The 12,235-nt window shown below is 44.5% G+C and overlaps 1 long non-coding RNA gene across 1 annotated transcript in view; it reads right to left on the bottom strand.

The window, feature by feature from the left end:
- Nucleotides 1-9,176, bottom strand: part of LOC135114546 (uncharacterized) — a 149,457-nt gene extending 140,281 nt beyond the window's left edge. Inside the window, exon 1 of the long non-coding RNA XR_010275536.1 lies at nt 8,804-9,176. This is a non-coding gene — a long non-coding RNA (uncharacterized LOC135114546). The remainder of the gene's footprint in view (nt 1-8,803) is intronic.
- Between the last annotated feature and the right edge of the window lie 3,059 nt (nt 9,177-12,235).

Raw genomic sequence — 12,235 nt, 5'->3', positions numbered from 1 at the left:
GTTTTGTGATATGAGATTTAGTGGTATTCCTTTAGTGATCTATCTATCTATCTATCTGTCTATCTATCTGTCTATCTATCTATCTATCTATTTACCTCGTTTCTTCCTTCATCCTCCTGCCTTAACTAAGAAGGCAGAGTAACAACTTCCAAGTGAAACTCGTTCTATTTTTTCTTCTTCATCCGTGTTGTTTGTCAAGAGCAAAGGAGGGGGAGGGGGAGTGTTAGGTAAACACACCTGGGTGGCGGGGAAGCGGCTAGCGGTAAGGAGGAGCAGGAGAAAGAGGAGGAGGAGGAGGAGGAGGAGGAGGAGGAGGAGGAGGAGGAGGAGAAGGAGAAGGAGGAGGAGGAGGAGGAGGAGGGATGATAAAAGTGGAGACATATCATCCAAGAGGTTAATGACGAGGAAAGGTAAAGACGAGAGAAGGGACAAGGACAAGGATAAACAAAGACGACGAAGATGAGGACGAGAAAAAGGTGAAGACAAATGGAAAGTAAAAGGAAAACGAGAACACAAGACCATAAGAGGACGATGAGTTTGAGGATAGCAGCGAGAAAAAAAAAAGAAGTGGTGTTGAAAATTAATGAAGAAAAGAGATAGAAACGAGAACGAGGACAAGAAAGAGGATTACAAAACAGCAACATCCCTTACGGTCATCTGCTCCCTTGCTCCTACCGCCCACGAATGCACACACACACACACACACACACACATATACCAGCCCTATTCCACTCCCCCCACCTTCTTTCTTCACTGTACTTTCATCGCTTCTTTAATCCACCCACTCATACACAGAAAGGCTAGTCACCCAACCACTCCCATCCACCCACCCACACTCAGCCACTCTCAGTCTCTTCTCAGCGTTTGTCATCCACCTACAGCCAAAAAACTCCTTGCCGCACATCCACTCACACAATTGTACATCTATCCACTCATCCATACACTCAATCATCCTGACTTTTTTTCCACGCCTGTCGTCCACTCACTCAGGAAACTCATCCACTCATTCACTCATCTCTCACATTCTCCACTGAAGTTATCCACTCACATCCAGAAACTCACTCCCTCCATTCATCCACATAAACTGCTACCCATCCACTCATCTAGACTTTAATCCGTCCACATCAAAGAAACTCTAGTTGTTTACTCATCCACTCAGCCACCCACTCCTCTCACTTTTTCCACAGCACTACCATCCACTCACACCCAGAAACTCGCTCCCTCCCTCCCTCCTTCCACTCATCCAGCAACACAGCCACGCCAACATCGACCCACCCTCCACCCTGCACCCCCCCCCTTCCTCTGGTACCCTGCATCTGACTACTACAGAAGGAATATAAACGAGAAGCGGTACTGTTAAATTTACACTTACCTCAGCACTATTCTGCCCCTGGAAAGGAGGCAAAGGAGAACATCATTAAAGGTCCAGGTTCTCTCTCTCTCTCTCTCTCTCTCTCTCTCTCTCCTTGCGAGTACGAATGTAGCATAAGGAAGAGTAATACGTGTCGCCTGCTTATCATTTTTTTAAGAGGGATGGTTATTTAAGAGTTTTTTTCGTGCAAGGAGAGGAGGATGTTTTGTGTAAGCATAGTAGTAGCAGTAGTAGTAGTAGTAGTAGTAGTAGTAGTAGTAGTAGTAGTAGTAGTAGTAGTAGTAGCAGTATTAGTAGTAGAAGCAGTAGTGGTGGTAGATGACTACTTAACTTCCAAAGTCGAGCACATTCTGACTCTCTTCCCTTTTGCGGAGATCTCCATTCTTGGTGACTTCAATGTTCACCATCAGCTCTGACTTTCCTCTCCCTTCACTGACCATCCTGGTGAACTAGCCTTCAATTTTGTTATCCTCCACGACCTAAGGCCATTGATAATACTGAGCCTACTCGTATTCCTGACCGTCTTGGAGATACGCCCAACATTCTTGACCTTTTCCTAACTTCTAATGCTTCTGCTTATACTGTTACCTTCTCTTTTCCGTTGGGCTCCTCCGATCACAATCTCATATCTGTATCTTGTCCTATCGCTCCAATATCTCCTTAGGATCCCCTAAGCGGAGGTGTCTCTGGCGTTTTGCCTCTGCTAGTTGGGAGGACCTGAGGAGGTATTTTGTTGATTTTCCTTGGAATGACTACTGCTTCCATATCAGAGACCAGTCTGTGTGTGTGCCGAGCACATAACAGAGGTGATAGTGTCTGGCATGGAGACATACATTCCTCACTCTTTTTCTCGACCTAAACCTTCCAAACCTTGGTTTAACACAGCCTGCTCTCGTGCTCTACATGACAGAGAGGTGGCCCACAAAAGCAACTTAAGCCTTCCATCACCAGAATCTCATGCACTTTATATTTCTGCCAGAAAACCATGCCAAATCTGTTCTCCAACTAGCCAAAAACTCCTTCATTAACAGAAAGTGTCAAAATCTTTCAAGATCTAACTCCCCTCGTGACTTCTGGCATCTAACCAAAAATATCTCCAATAACTTTGCTTCTTCTTTCCCTCCTTTATTTCAACCAGATGGCACCACTGCTATCATATCCATCTCTAAAGCTGAACTCTTTGCTCAAACCTTTGCTAAAAACACTACTTTGGATGATTCAAAGTTACGAGTTTGCTCCTAGGCGAAAGATAAAAGTACCTAGGAGAGACTTTTACAGAGTTAGGAGTGAATTTGTGAACAAAGGCGGAACACACGTACATACACGTGTGTGTGTGTGTATGTTTTGATATATATATATATATATATATATATATATATATATATATATATATATATATATATATATATATATATATATATATATATATATATATATATATATATATATATATATATATATATATATATATATATATATATGAGAGAGAGAGAGAGAGAGAGAGAGAGAGAGAGAGAGAGAGAGAGAGAGAGAGAGAGAGAGAGAGAGAGAGAGAGAGAGAGAGAGAGAGAGAGTGCCCAATGTATATGGTATGTGCATGCTTAATTTGGATGGGCGACACTGTCTGCCCATAGTCTTCTTTTGCTTGGAGGTCATTCCCGGCTAATCTTTTTCCTTTGTTATATTTTTTCTTGCCTCTGTGAGTTTACATGGAGTAACGTTTCATAATTGCATTAATTTCTTTCACTCGTGAACCGGCTGCCGTCCTCAGCATCCACCTTGAGAAGACAAGCAGCATGTTGGCTCGTCAGGGAGGGCGGCACTTAGTTTACATCAGCCAAATTATCGACATGTCCAGAAATCACATATCACTCTTAATAATGCTCAGAAATAATGTAGAATTACTTAGAAACACTTAAGATTAACTTATAAACATAAACTACTACCAAGAAGAGTGATATCTTGTTAGATTTGATCACAAATAATGTTGACACATTTAGAAAAGCCGCTACTTTAGAGGCATTTCTACTCCTAGAAGTAACTTTTACTTTGAAAGTAAAAGTTGCTTTTAGGAGCAACTTCTAGGAGTGCTCCTAGGAGACTCCTAGACTCCGAAGTCTTTATTAATACGGGCCATGGTCTCCCTTTTTGTTGACATCCGTTTTGTTAACATTCAGACTACTGTAAATAATTTTTTTTTTTATAAACACGGAAAAAAAGGTAAGAATAAAAAGTTGTTGATGGCCTTTTCAGGCTGTAGAACCATTTAGGAGACTGTAATACAAAAAAAAAAAGTGTAGAAAAGGTTATAGGTGACTAAGGGTAAGAAAAAAAATCGAGCATTGAATGAGGTTTTCAGTAAGAGAAAAGGAAGAGAAAATGTTAAAGCAGAAGTAGGATTAGTGGAAGAGGTAGTGGTAGTAGTAGCATTAATAACAGTAGCAGTAATAGTATCAGTGACGAGTACCATTCAGATCCTGTTAGCCTAGGAGGGAGGAAAGAACACACCAGCGAGCACGAACACATCCACTTTTCATTACACCAATCGGGAAAGAACAATAGCAAGGGGATAAGGTGAAGCGAGGGACACCGCTGATAGAATTCCACGCATTCAACTCCACGCTTTATTCGGGCCAGGCTTGTTATATTTCACTGGTGAGTAAAAACGTGTATAGTTTCCCTGACCGCTTTGAGAGAGTCAGAAGCTTGGGCGTCGGTCGCTGCACCACCAAAACATCAAGGTGACTTTATCCATTGCCTTGTTTTCGCCTTTCTTTTTTCCTGCCTCCCTTTATTTTTCTCTTTTTATTTTCAGACAGTCTTTGCTCGCGCGGGTCCACTCTTCTGAAGTGGCCCGGCTTATACTCTGCCTCACTCCATCCTCTCCGCCTGAGCTCCGTCCACTCGCCAGCTCTCTCTGCCGCTGGGCCTCCTCCTGCTCCCTCCCTCTATTGCCATTCCTACTCCCCCCCCTCTCCTCTCCTCTGCCTTTTCATCCACCTACGCCTCTCCGCTACTCTACTTTCCCTCTTCATTCTCCTCATCCTATGTAATCCCATGTGATGTAATCTTCCTTCTTCTCCTCCTCCTCCTCCTCCTCCTCCTCCTCCTCCTCCTCCTCCTCCTCCCCTCTTTATACTCCTCCTCTGTTTCCTGCTCCTTCTACTTCTCGTCCCTTACTTCCTCTTTCTATATTTACACCTACCTACCAACACTCACACACACACACACACACACACACACAAGGAGAAGGAACAGGACAAATATAAATACGGAAACAAAAGTACATCTAAGGCCCTTTAAGTAAATTTATACTGAGAACAAGTAAATATACACTGTAAGCTCACCCTCATCCCCTATCATTCTTCTCTGTCATTAACACCCTCCTCCTCCTCCTCCTCCTCCTCCTCCTTGTCGTCACCTTCCTCCTAAAACTAATAGGCCTCACATTCTTCCCAGCCTATGGTTCCTCCTCTCCCGTGAATCACAGCTCCCCTCACTCCCATGCTTAACTACTCCTCGTTTACCTTTATATTCTTTGCTACCTTCCCCCGTGTCCTCCCTCACCTGCTCTACCTGTCACTCTCACTCTCACTTCACCAGCCTCACCTCAGCGCCCCCCAGCCACCACTCACTCGTATCAGTTCCTTCATAACTCACTGGCCACACTCGAATGAGGACTTTGTGTATATACGTGCATATACTCGTTCATACATCACACTCTCTCTGTTATCTGGCCACATTCCCTCCCTTTACCGCCTCCTGTGCCTTCCCCTCACCTCCCCTCACTCTGCAGGCCCTCCACCTGCCCTCCCCGCCCGCCCCTCAGCAATGCCCGCCCCTCAGAGAGCATGATACACACCAGTGGCGCTCTGCAGCCTTTTTCCACTTCGCAGTGTCAATATTGTACGACATTCAACACAGCGCTCGCAGATTATGAGAAAAGCCGACAGTGAGAAAGCGTGTGTGAGGAGGAGGAGGAAGAGGAGGAGGAGGAGGTGGTGGTGGTGGTGGTGGTGGTGGTGGTAAAGGAGGGTTGGTAAAAGCAAAAAAAGTTTATAGGTCTTTTTATGAGCTTGTCCATCTTTTTATTTGCTTGTCTATCTGTTCAATTATTTGTCTGTCTGTGTGTTGTCCTGTCTGCTTATTTGTCTGTCTGCCTGTCCATGTGCATGCCTGTCAATCTGTCTGTCTATCTTTCCATGAGTTTGCCTGCTTGTCTGTATATCCATTATTCTGTCTGTCTGTCTGTCTGTTTATGTATGTGCCTGTATATACATTTATTCTCTCTCTCTCTCTCTCTCTCTCTCTCTCTCTCTCTCTCTCTCTCTCTCTCTCTCTCTCTCTCAGGTACCGATCTACAGACACCTGTCACCTCGTTTCTTTCCTTTATCAATATCTAAAGAACGAAACTCTCACCGCCCCTCCGTGTGGCTGTGTGTGTTTGTGTGTGTGTGTGTGTGTGTGTGTGTGTGTGTGTGTGTGTGTGTGTGTGTGTGTGTGTGTGTGTGTGTGTGTGTTTTGCACATTAAGTTAGGACTGAAAGACAATGATGAATGATGAAGTACAATTATGGGGCATATAATATTAGCATCACTCGTGAAGTATCTTGTGACTTATGCAGGTGGTGATGGTGGTGGTGGCGGCGTGCTGTCGTGATTAAAGAGGGAGCGTCCTGGTGCCTCGGCGGACGTGTGGGCTTGACACCTGTAACAACACTAGACGGAAGCTGCGACGTGACGGCTGGGGGGGCAGGAGGAGGAGGAGGAGGAGGAGGAGGAGGAGGAGGAGATGGAGGTGGTGTTGGTGGTACATCTTTTAAAGAATAGGATGCTTTTTGAAATGTTCATTAGGAGTCGTAGCCTTTTCGAGTGAATAGTTACGCTGTGTGTGTGTGTGTGTGTGTGTGTGTGTGTGTGTGTGTGTGTGTGTGTGTGTGTGTGTGTGTGTGTGTGTGTGTGTGGAAATAGTCCACTTCTTTTTCAGGTTGTCTCTGTTCGCCTGCACTCACGTCTTCAATTGGAGGCCACCCGTGGACCGCGCAGCACACTCCCAGATCCATTGCTAATCGAAATTGTGCCAGTGGAGCTTTATCGCGTTGGATTTGACTCTGCCTGTTTGCTTCCAGGCTGTCGGTTTATGAAGGCAAAAATGAAGGCGGTCTCTCGGAAGCAGCCACACCATGATGGGGGGAGTGGCAGGAAGGGAGACCGGACGTGGGCAGCGGCACGGTGGGTGGAAAGCGTGGGACAGGTTTGTGCGGCGGGAAGCTGAAGTGGCCATCGACTACTTGAGCCGCCGATCAGACGTGTTCGTCAAAGGGCCGCTGACCGGAATGGGAACTGGTTGGGAATTCCAGAGATGAAAACCCAGACGTTCCCTTTGAGAGGCCCAGCATGGCAACGCACGCTGGGGACACCCACCAACCATGGGATGACTTCTCGATGGCGCTCTCAGCTGTAATCCCGTGCTTCACCAGCGCGATGATTGGAGAAAATTCTCGGAATGTCAATGTTGAGGCACAGCGAGTCTGAGAAAGTCAGTGATGCAACAGCTGGATCACTAATTGCTACAAGTCTTTCCGGGACGCAAAGGAAATGTATGTCATAAATGGAAACTGAGTGGCAGGGAACATACGCCTCTCAGTGGAAACTGGGATTCAGGAGGGACACACGAGCGGCGGGCAATCATAGTCTGAGCGATGGTGGATGGCGTCGCCGTAGGCCATCAGGGACGACAGAACGTTTTGCACTGAGCAGCTTATCCAACCACCAGACGACCTGCAGCTGTACATGAGGCACAGCAGTGGGGTGATGGGGAGGCGATGGCGGAGAGAAAGGCTGAGTCTGGAGTGTGCATGAGGTGGTTGGTAGAGTAAGCGATCAGTGCTGTGCTGGTGAGTTTCCAGAGGAAGGTGGTCCCTCGTTAACGTGCGAGTATAACAGTCATGAGAACTCTTCCGGACGTTAAGCGGAAAATGTGTTTGGAAAGACGGTTCCTTGAAGTGTTATACAGTATTACATTAGATGAAGTGAGCTGATGCCACGCCACACGCTGACAAATAACTGGTTGATGCAATTAACATTACACTCCACTTCATTAGTGGAACATTCTTCACTGTTAGAAATCGGTTCACTGACAACCAATTTTAATAAAAAGGCGACTCACTTTCCCTGCACTGCTCGGTTTTGGCGTTGTCCCTGCAGGCCTTGTCTTTTTTTTCAGACAGTTATTTCCATTTAAACTTTTTGAGACAGGTTTGCGAGGCTCCGCGGCGCCACGTGGCAGTGTTTGAGGTCCTGCGCCTCATGCCCGAGAGTCCTTTGATCCGAGGAGTTTCGAATATAATCTTCAAGAATTATGAAGAGAGAATGTGATAAAAGCATTCCGCTGTATTTCTTTCACATTTCCCATTCGTCTAGCGCCAAAATGAAAGCGTGTACAACTTCCGCTCTCAGCGTACGAGTCGGGGAATCAATCATTGGTCTGCAGCCGCTAGTCACCAGACGAGACGAGACGAGACGAGACAGGGGGGGAGAGAGAGAGAGAGAGAGAGAGAGAGAGAGAGTGTGTGTGTGTGTGTGTGTGTGTGTGTGTGTGTGTGTGTGGCGGCACAACTTAATTTACAGTGTGTCTGTCTTAAGCACAAGAAAAAGTTGGTGACATTAAGCATTAACGCGGCTGAACAAAGGATGAACATTCACCACCACGCCGGTATTCATGAGGCTTCCAGACACGGAGAGCAGGACCGACTAACAGAATACGTACAATTACCATGAACACAATGCCATTACAGCGAGTGATTAAAAGTCACTCACTCGTGTTGACCTACTAAACGTCCTCGATGTCTTCCTGCGAAAACTACATCATTAATGCGAACTTGTTTTGTACATGCCTGAACCGAAGCAAGACTGAAGGGGCACATGGGGAAACAAAGGAAAAGAAAAAGAGGCAATGTGGAAGATACTTAGATTTGTCACACCCCTGAATGCATTGGCTAAACAAATTATTCTACAAACACCTGTAATATTCTGGGTAATGCTCTGACAGGCGTGGTAGTTTGAGATAAAGGAAAGCGGCGTGGCCTCCATCCCGGGCCAGGCCGAGGCGGCGCGACACAAGAGCCTTGCCACACTGCCGGATACCGCCACCATCACCTTCACTCACGCCGATCGGTGTCGCTGGGTATTAAAACCTGTACTGCCTTAACACTATTCCTTTGTATTAATAAGACTGAAGAGGCTCAATAACTGTCTATTAATGCAAAGCTAAAACGGTATACTAAAACAGTGTTACATAAGACGGTCTGGCAACTCAAAGGTTTTGCGGCCCAGCGGCGTCACTGGCTGTGAAGAGGACAACCCAGCAAACCTGCCACTGGGCACCACCAACAATGCATGGCCCTACACCCTCATCACACCCTCAACATACCTGCAAGCTCTTAGCAACAGGCTTCATATAACGCTTCGGTAGTCCGTAAATAAGCCTTAAAGACAGTGAAGAGTCGGACACGCACGTACCCCACCCCACAACACATCTGAGGACACTGGCTCGTGGCGTGGTGGAAGGAAGGACTCGCACTGACTCGGTTCCCTGTTTCGAAGCCGATCAATGCTTCAGTGATATATAAAGATTTAATTCGTAAACGATTGGCATGCTGGCGCAATAATTCTCTCAGTATAAGGTTTATAAGTAAAGTCTATCTTCTTTCTACGGTCACATTTCATGCTACACTATGTAATTGTAACAGCAATAGCTATTAGTTTAGCAGAGTGCTGAGGTTGAAGAACAGTTCAATTGCCTGGTTGCTTTGTCCCTATAACTATACTTGAGACTCGACAGCTTGCACGCACCTGCACATCTCTGCCCTCCTCACACCACTGACTGACGCTTCAGGCTGTCATCAGTAACACTCTTGATGCTTGTCTCTTTTTCTGTAGCGATTCCAGTCAGGCTTCTCTGACTATCTGCATCGCTTGTGGGGATAAACGCCGACCTTCCTACACTTGTGAACTAATGTTAAAAGACAGATAAATGATAAAAGTAGATGCTCCTGACTGTGACTACTAGATAAGGAAACTACGCGAAGGAAGCAGATTTGTGCGTGTTATCAAATTATGTTCAACACAGTTCCCTGCTGCCACTATTTCCAAGAATGCCTTTAAAGCAGACGTGTGTCACCTGTTTCATCAGTACACACAACACTGCCTCGCACGTCGCTTAGGGGTAAAAGAACAAAAAAAGTTTAGAAAATGCACCAAGAGCTCCTATGTATCAAGAAATATACGTCCACGCTACAAGCCTGACAGAGAAACTGTATTTGTTTTTGCAATGATAACGAATGTACAGATGACTGGACAGAGGGAATCGGAACAACTCTGCTGGAGGAAGCGGTGCGTACCCGTATTGGTAGAGTTACACAGACGGACTAGGGATAACCCGCTGGAAGTAAACAAGGGGGTGGGTCATGAGGTTGGTGTGTGGGTAAATGGAATGATACGCGCCACCAGTCCTGCTCGTCGATCGGTGCAGCTTGACTCAGACATCCACCACTCACCAACGTCGATGAGAGAGAGAGAGAGAGAGAGAGAGAGAGAGAGAGAGAGAGAGAGAGAGAGAGAGAGAGAGAGAGAGAGATGCATACATACATACATACATACAGACAAACAGACAGAAGTACAGACAGACAAAAAGACACATAGACAAAAGAAAGAGACAGACAGACAGATAAACAAAACACAAACAACAGACGAGTGAAATGTTTGATAATTGAATGACCTGTTCTACCACCTCTCTCTCTCTCTCTCCTCCAGTAATCGCTATTCACTTGGCAGGAAGGATCGCAAGCATTTAAGCTCCACTAACTCGCGTGTCCCAGCGCGCGTCAGGTGTAACATTCAATATTCCGCTCTGAGGCCCGCTGTGGTTTGAAGCGAGTCCCCTGCCCCGCCCCACACGCCTGACATGACTGACAATTAAATACAATTATCATAAGAACATAGGAGCGTAGTGGAGGCTGCAACACGCCATTGGGTATACAACTGGCAGTCCCTGTGCAAAACATCGACTTGTATCCATCTATCATATTTATTCATATGTTTGTTTCATCTTGTTTGTTTCATCTTGATTGGATAAATTTATGGATAGGGATACCAAGGATTTGTTGACTTGTAGTTAATATTGTGATTACCGAGTCTACTTAAATTATCTACCACTTTTAATAGATCGGTTTCCTGCAGTCTCTCATTTCTTATTCGTTCATTTTTCTTTCTATTCCAGCTGTATCAAAATTGAATCTGTTACTTCTAATTTTCTTCAGATTATAATTGTTAATGTAAGCATCCTGTATACGGACACCAGCTTAGGTAAATTTCTTTAACCACTTTAATATATCTGTCCTCCTCTTCCTCCACTTCATCATCATCATCATCATCATCAACATCCGTCATTATCATCGTCATATCATCATCATTTCATTTATCGTCCCTACATTCCCCTCCAGTGTTGTATGCTTCACGTGTCTGGTGCAAAAGGTCTCCTCCCTCAGTGTCCTCTGATGCGGAGTACTCAGGATTATACACAAACCCGCCTAATTACATCACGCAGTAGTGGTTCATTATTTATCTAAAAATTAAATAATCCGTCTGACTGGTGCTGGTCTCCGGGAACTTGGGTCTAAAACTCGTACTGTAGTTGGTAATTAGAACGGGAGAACAGACTGAGGGAAAGCATAATAAGACTATCTAAGTGTCCATATTAAGAAAAAAAATAATAAATGAAAAAGTTAACGGTGTATCTATACTATATATATAAAAGAAAAAAAAAAGAAATACGTGTGCTGCAAATTTTGTGTCTGCATTAAAAAAAAAAAAAAAATTAAATATAAAAAACGAAAAAAATACGACCAATTACAGTATGTATGTACGTACGCTCATGAAATGAAATAATAAAGGCAAGGAAATGTGACTAATTATGAATCTGTATGAAAAAAGTTAATAAAAGGAAAAGGAAATACGAGCAACTCTCAGTCCATCCTAAAAAATAAAATTATAAAGAAAAGGTAAAATGACTCACTCTGCATTCAGAAGTAAATAAAAAAGAAAACGAAATCTCCAAGTTTTGTGTGTATCAATGCAGGAAACGGGAAAGTAAAGTTAACATGAACAAATTCTGCGCGCATATTCTGAAAGGAAACAGAAAACAAAGGGAAATGTTGCTAATTTTGAGCGAATATTTAATCTAGAACAGGATATTGCCGCGGCCACCCTATGCTTCGAGATGAAAGGGTTTAATCTCCGTGTTATTATTATTATACTTTTTACGCGTTTCAATTCCCTGCCCTGATCCGATTAAGTCTACAAACAATCGCCGGCAGCGCCATCCTCGCGCGTCTGTCCGCGGGGATGATGTGCGGGAAATACATCTAATTTCACCTAATTCAATTTAATATTCAAATTCTGGAACTCTCTGCTGATTCTGTTTTTCCATCTTCCTATGACTTAATATCAAGAGTATCAAGATAACTACCCGGCTGACGCTTTGTTTGTCTCCACTATCTTGTTACTACACAACGAAAGAAGATTGGACATAAAAATATAATAACACATCAAGCACATGATGATCAACAAGAGCGATGCTAATGACACGCAGCAAGGTCTTCGTCATAGTCAACATAATCACCAAGCAAGGGAGGTTGACCAACGCCACCTTTTTCCTCTCTGTAAATCCCGTTTCTTCCTTCATCACCTTTTCGCCATGAGGGTTTCTTTCTGAAGGTCAGCTGGCCTTTTGCAATCTCTCAAAGTTAACCTGATAAAAGATTCAGGGACTTACAGATGATTTATAAAAGTATGAGAACTGACG

This window comes from Scylla paramamosain, chromosome 2, assembly GCF_035594125.1.
Source record: "Scylla paramamosain isolate STU-SP2022 chromosome 2, ASM3559412v1, whole genome shotgun sequence".
In the NCBI taxonomy this organism is placed as follows: domain Eukaryota; kingdom Metazoa; phylum Arthropoda; class Malacostraca; order Decapoda; family Portunidae; genus Scylla; species Scylla paramamosain.
The sequence above is the reverse complement of the archived record's forward strand: the minus strand, read 5'-3'. Positions and strand labels throughout refer to the sequence as shown.